We start from the raw sequence: 7,571 nt of genomic DNA, 5'->3' as shown, positions 1-7,571 counted from the left end.
TAGCCCTTTTTGCATCAACAAAACCGATAGCAAATCACTTCGAAAATAAATAAAAATGATGGGAATAGTTTGTACACTTGACCAACTCCATTTCATCTCACTGGAACAAGTCCATTAGGTGAATGGATTAATTTCTACAAAAATGACAAAAGTGCATCTTCTGTTAACAGAGAAAACTGAAGAACAGATTACTAACTAAGCTAGTTTGGGGCTGTATTTGGACTAGCTAAGTGCACTGTTCATGCCATCAGATGGCATGGATTGGTAGTACTCTTGGAGTAGAGTAAATCGTCTATAGGAATCATCCCCATTAGAGCTATGAATAACCCATTATAGCCCTCACAAATTGGCTAGTCAATAAACAAATTCTAAGACTTGGTAGAACTTCAGAAATTCTAGAAAACTGTTAAAACTTCGGAAAATCGTAGAAAAATAACCGTAGTTCGGATCGAAAAACTTTGTACATGAAAGTTGCTTAGAACGACGAGACGAATCCGAAGACACAACCTGTTCGTCTGTCACACATCCCTAGCATAGCAAACTCGCAACTTTCCCCCTCCGGTTCATCTGTCCGAAAACGCGAAACACCTGTAATACTTTCCCGGATGTTTCCCCCCTTCGCCCGTATCACCTACTACCGCGTTAGAGCACACCTAGCAACACTCATTGTCATGTCATGCATCGTCATGCATATGTTTGCATTATATTTATTGTTTCTTCCCCCTCTTCTCTCGCTAGACACCGAGACCGACGTCGCTGCTACCCAGTATGACTACGGTGTTGACGACCCCTCCTTGCCAGAGCAACCAGGCAAGCCCCCCCTTGATCACCAGATATCGCCTATTCCTTCTCTCTACTGCTTGCATTAGAGTAGTGTACCATGCTACTGCTTTTGGTTAATCCTATTCTGCTGCATAGCCTGACATTGTTGCTACAGTTGTTACCCTTACCTGCAATCCTAAATGCTTAGAATAAGATGCTAGTATTCCATTAGTGGCCCAACATTCTTGTCTGTCTGCCATGCTATACTATCGGGTCGTGATCACTCGGGAGGTGATCACGGGTATATACATACTACACTATTATATATGATTCATTGTGGTGACTAAAGTCGGGTCGGCTCGTAGAGTACCCGCAAGTGATTTCGATGTGGGGGCTGAAAGGACAGGTGGTTCCATCCCGGTAGTGGTGGGCCTGGGTTCCCGACGGCCCCCGACTGTTACTTTGTGGCGGAGCGACAGGGCAAGTTGAGACCACCTAGGTGAGAGGTGGGCCTGGCCCTGGTCGGCGTTCGCGGTTACATCAATTAACACGCTTAACGAGATCCTGGTATTTGATCTGAGTCTGGCCACTGGCCTGTACGCACTAACCAACTACGCGGGAACAGTTATGGGCACTCGACGTCGTGGTATCAGCCGAAGCCTTCTTGATGTCAGCGACTGAGCGCGCGCGCCGGGTTGGACCGCGTAACGCTACTTCCTTTGTAATGGAGGTTGCTAGGTCTGCTCACCGACCGCGTTCGCAACGTGCAGGTGTGCAATGGGAGATGGGCCCAGACCTCTGCGCGCATAGGATTTACACCGGCGTGCTCACCTCTCTGTTGTGCCTAGGTGGGGCTGCGCCGTATTGATTTTCCGAGGCCGGGCATGACCCAGGAAAGTGTGTCCGGCCAAAGGGGATCGAGCGTGTTGGGTAATGTGGTGCACCCCTGCAGGGAAGTTTATCTATTCGAATAGCCATGATCCTCGGTAACAGGACGACCCGGAGTTGTACCTTGACCTTATGACAACTAGAACTGGATACTTAATAAAATAAACCCTTCCAAGTGCCAGATATAACCCGGTGATCGCTCTCACACAGGGCGACAAGGGGAGGATCGCCGGGTAGGTTTATGCTATGCGATTCTACTTGGTGACTTTACCATCTACTCTCTTCTACATGCTGCAAGATGGAGGCTGCCAGAAGCGTAGTCTTCGACAGGACTAGCTATCCCCCTCTTATTCTGGCATTCTGCAGTTCAATCCACAGATATTGCCCCTCTACACAGATACCCATGCATATGTAGTGTAGATCCTTGCTTGCGAGTACTTTGGATGAGTACTCACAGTTGCTTTTCTCCCTCTTTTCCCCATTTCCTTTCCTCTCGGTTGTCGCAACCAGTTGCTGGAGCCCAGGAGCCAGACGCCACCGTCGACGATGACTCCTACTACATCGAGGGTGCCTACTACTACGTGCAGGCCGCCGACCAGGAGTAGTTTAGGAGGATCCCAGGCAGGAGGTCTGCGCCTCTTTCGATCTGTATCCCAGTTTGTGCTAGCCTTCTTAAGGCAAACTTGTTTAACTTATGTCTGTACTCAGATATTGTTGCTTCTGCTGACTCGTCTATGATCGAGCACTTGTATTCGAGCCCTCGAGGCCCCTGGCTTGTATTATGATGCTTGTATGACCTATTTATGTTTTTAGAGTTGTGTTGTGATATCTTCCCGTGAGCCCCTGATCTTGATCGTACACGTTTGCGTACATGATTAGTGTATGATTGAATCAGGGGCGTCACAAGTTGGTATCAAAGCCGACTGCCTGTAGGAATCCCCCTTCCACACTCCTTGGCCGAAGCCGAGTCTAGACATTGCAAAACTTTTACTAACATGGCTGTGTGTTTTACGGGCCCATGTCGCCATTTGGGTGGTATTAGGATCTTTTACTCCTCGATCCTTACTCTGGGACTCTGAACTCTCTTCTATTCGGGTTAAAATGAATTTACTAACTCTGACTCTAGGTTCTCGTAATTACTTCCTCCCGGAGAGCCCTCACTCCAGATGATTGCTTGGTGCACCAGAAGATTCCAAAGATACTCTTCGATGTTCTCTGGAGACTTTGTGCCCGCCGCTTTTGCAGTTCCCTACCACCGAAATATCCCTATGGATAAATACATACTCCTGCCGTCCTTACTTTTATTCCCAGTTGATCTTGTTATTACAAGATAGCCCCGAAATTCTCTCTATTATTCCGAGAATACTTTGTGCCTACTGCCCTGTAGTTCTTTGCCACCTGAACACCCCTACGGGTAATTTCTCGTCCTTATCGAGTATCCGTCCATTCCCAGTTGATTCATGTATTTCACAATAGTCTTCGAAATACCATTCGATCTTTCGAAAATCCTGAGCAACCTATTGCTCTTGAAATTCTTGCTTGTTTGCATTATGGTTAATCCCATAAGTCTCGTAATCTTATTGGCATCCCTTGTCATTATCATTTTGAGTCTGTTGATTCAATATGTAGCGAACGCTCGCAATCCTCAATTAGATCCTAGAATTCATCCTTCTGGCTCAGACGTCATTTTAAACATGGGCTGGATCTCGACCAATCAAATTGTCATCGATTGTACCCCTAAGCCTACTCAACTTATCCATCCTTGATCAGAGTGTTTGCTCCTGATTCCTTGATTTGAAAATCATAATTCCTTTGTTAGTTAATCGTTGAATTATTCAGATGTTCTATAAACTGATGTATTTGCACTCTTTCTTCCTCTGATTGGGTATCGATACTCACATAAGCTGCGTTGTGGATCGCCATATTCGTTGTTGGATTATTATCCGACGGTGTCCTTCGTATACAAAACCTCGAGAAGTTCTTTCCCTGATACATAATGCCATTGGTAAATCTTATTCTCTTATTTGGCTAACCATGCTTTGCTTTCGAGCTGGTGATATTTACTCTTGAAGCTTGTGGTATATGCTTCTAAGATGCCCCGATGGGTTGAACCTATGCCTTCCTTAATCTGTGTGAACCCAAAAGTTTTCACGGGTCATACTCCTCTGGTAATTCACCAGTTAGGTTTTCACACCCAAATGATTTTTAATAGAGCAGTGAATGAATGGTTATGCATTGGAGAAGTGGGAGTCGACCTTGAACTTTGCGTTCATGCCCATGGACACGAGGCTGATCTTTTCATGGAAGCTTCTCTTAAAATTAATTATTCCCTTGGTATAAGTTCATCTTATATCTGGGATAGGGTCTTTTGCAATCACGGTTCCGGCCATATTGATATTCCTTGATTCTTTTCCTCGGGCAAGTTAAGGTACTTGTATTCTGCAGATCAATACCCCTATCCAACCTTTGTTCTGTCCTACTTTCGAGTTTACCCCTTGGTATCTCGAGGATATCATGCTATAACCCTATCTCTTTTGAACTTTTGTTGAAGTAGTACCCTTTTCCTGTCATAGTCACTCCACAGGTTCTGGGTTGTCATCAATCGAGAACACCGCATAGTGAATCGAATCAACACTGTGATTCAGTACTCCTAGTACTTTGTTGTTGGGAAGTTTAATAATCCTTCAAGTCATTCCTAGCCTGATCGATTATATCATTATCGTGCTAAATTTTTAACTGTGCTATATGTTCCTTCTTCCCGGAGCAAAGTTTTCGACGATGGGATAAGCTTACGTCGACTTTGCTCATCATATCATTTCGCCTTGAACATGAAGCTTGATTTTGAGTTTGCGTCGTCCTAGTGGTTCCAATAACCTTTCGCGTCATCATTCCTTTGACTTGATGTCATCGCCGATCGATTACATCTTCATGAAATCTCTCGACAATTGTGTCGTGATCATCATCAACATTCCAAGCTCTTATAGGATATCAATCGAATCCGTGATGAGAAATACCATCCTTGCCCCTCGATGATTTGTGTTATCATCGACAACATTCTTGCCTACCCCCAACACAAACTTGTTCATGTTTTGTGTTGTACCTTGATTTCCTTGCTATCTGGCTTAGGTTATGTTCTACCTTGTAGTACTATTGTCTTCTGTATCAAGAATATTGTGAGGATTGCTCCACCTCTTAAGAATTCTTGGTATAGTGATACTTCTTGCCATCTACATTCATCTCTTGGTCCACGTGTTGTTTCTAACCGGAAAACCGACAATTGAACTATGATGTGCGAATTCAAAACTTCTAGCAACCCTATTGCTATGAAGTTATTGGTCGATATTTCATTCTTAGACCATTGGTTATCGAATCACCATTCTAACATTGACCATGCTATCTAAGCCCATATTTCGGGTGCACCTTTCAACCAATGTTTAATTGTGTATGTTTTCCTCGAGCATACCTTATTATATCACTTGATCTGACTAATGTTATCTCCTTGTTCTCATAATTGTGGAAATCCATCTTTTCGGAAATCTCAATGAATGGTCGCTGAGTCCATCAGCCACCTCCTCATCCTCTCCTTGGTTTAATGATGAACTCTTGTTTTGGAACTCGCTTCCATAGTTCTTTTCTCGAGAATCTTACAATGTCATCTCGTCAATCTGTGTTGCACCTTTCTTCTCAGGCATCCTGAGTCTGAGTTATCCTGACACCAATCAGATCTGAATCTCGGTCAGATATGATGGTTGGAACATATTTTCAAGAGTTATAACATTGGCATTTATATGACCCGGTAAGGTGGTGTCATGCCTAGTACACCTGGCCGGAGGACCTATTGTTATAGTTTCCTTGTTAGCAAGGCTATCAATTCTTCCATGAGGAAATTGTAAGACTTATTCTACAAGTTATTCCTGATGGATCCTTTGTGTTTCCAAAGTCTGATCTTCACCTGATGACCATGTCAATGCTATCTCGAAGCATGTCTATGGTACTCCGATTTTCAACAAGAACATTTGAAGCCCAATGCTAAATGTTTCCTGCTCAATTATCCAAACACCGCTATATGGCTAATGTCATGAAAATTCTCTTCCCTGCCTAAAGAGTTTTCTACATTATATCCTGTCATGGATATCATGCTCTGCTTGTCCTTGGGAAGGATATACCCTTGAAATATGTGTTTAAACACATTTTCCTTTCCATTGTTATGTTTAATTTGATAATCATATTTTCCTTTCCATTGGTTGGTTTAACGTTTCTTGTGATCTATGTGATCTAAGCAGTAATATTCTCCTGCTTATGTAAACACCTCGGTGTACAATTATGTCGGCAAGACCCTGTTACTATTGTTGATGACATTCCGGTAACCACCGATGGACAAGAACTTTGCCTATTGGTCCGCCGCGTTTCAACGAGCAGGAGAATGGTTCTCATCGTCCCTCGCCCTTGGTACTGATGTTGTTGCCGACATAACTGACCGGCTATCCTCTGACATGCCTTGCTTGCATGATCGTGCAAGACATCACCGCCTTCCTACTTTTAACCCACATGGTGGGCCCATAACCCACAGTTCCACAGGATCGAAACCTGACTCTCCTATACACCCCCTGTTCTTAAGGTTGTTCCTCGCACTTGGCCTCGTATGTAATTCACGAGCCACCTTCCGAGAGATCATCAATTCTGGTATCAGACACAATACTTATTCCCATTACTTTGAACCCCTTTCACGCCCTGTTTCAGGCATCGAACGATTGCTTGCACGCTCGAAACTTCCCATGATACCTCCTTAGTTTGCTCTCGATATTTTATTAAGTTTCAATTTGAGAGTTACTTTCCACCACCTTCCCCGATGTTATCTACAAGCTAGACAACCTTGCAGAGGCCCGTTCTCCCAGAATACCCCCCTTATTCTTTCGTAAGTACGATGGAGTTCCCGAAGAAAGGACGACAACTTCATCATGATGCATTGATGCATAGGTATGAAGAAATCAACGCTATGGATCGACCTCTTCGAGAAGAGCAACCAAGACCGACAAGATTCGTTAAAATTTCGTAACCAGGCCTTTCCCCCTTACTCTACCTCTTAAATCTCGGGACGCGAGATTTCTTGTAGTGGAGGAGAATTGTGACGCCCGAATAATTAAGCTATAGTGAACCTCTATTAATGATGCCACGTCACCTCGCTTACTGTTGTTAACCTCACGTTAGTTCAAAACCGGTTCGGAATTAAACTTCAAAATAAAGTCGATCGGTGAAAGTTTTGAAACATTAAAACTAAAATGTTCGGTTTGTGTCAATTAATCCATACTAATTGATGGTGAAGAAACCACACTTTTACAAAATTCTGAAATACTCTAAAATGATTAAAACAGTAGCAACAACAATTATTTAAATACCTTTTATAATTAATAAAATGTGAAATGAAGTTATTTGGGGCCTAGACTTTTCGTGACTGTGGAATAGGTTGAAATACTAATTTAGATGGTAAGTTTATATTTTACTAGAACTAAAATAAATGGCAACTAAAAGAAAAACAAGAACAAAAGTAAAAGAACAAAAAAACAATAGAACAAACCAAAAGACCTAAGCTACTGGGCACTTTTGGCCCATCTAGCAACTTACCCAGGTCAGCCCATCTCTCCCTCCTTCAACCTGTAGCAGGGGCATCGTGGAGCACATCCACGGACACCATGGCGTCGTGGCGCACATCCGCGCCCCCTCGCCCTACTTAACATCGCCAGGCCCCCTCCCTCCTTCCCCTCCTAACCCTAGCACCAACTACTCCCTCCCTCACTCCCTGTCACTCTCTTCCGAACGCGACGGCACCATCGATCCCGCGGTCTCCATTCACCCCGCGCCTCACGGAGACGTCCCGGAGGACCACTGTCGTCGTCTACGTCGGCTCCGCCCTTTGGAGTGAT

The sequence above is a fragment of the Triticum aestivum genome, chromosome 5D (genome assembly GCF_018294505.1).
Source record: "Triticum aestivum cultivar Chinese Spring chromosome 5D, IWGSC CS RefSeq v2.1, whole genome shotgun sequence".
Taxonomy (NCBI): Eukaryota; Viridiplantae; Streptophyta; class Magnoliopsida; order Poales; family Poaceae; genus Triticum; species Triticum aestivum.
Note: the sequence above shows the minus strand (reverse complement) of the source record.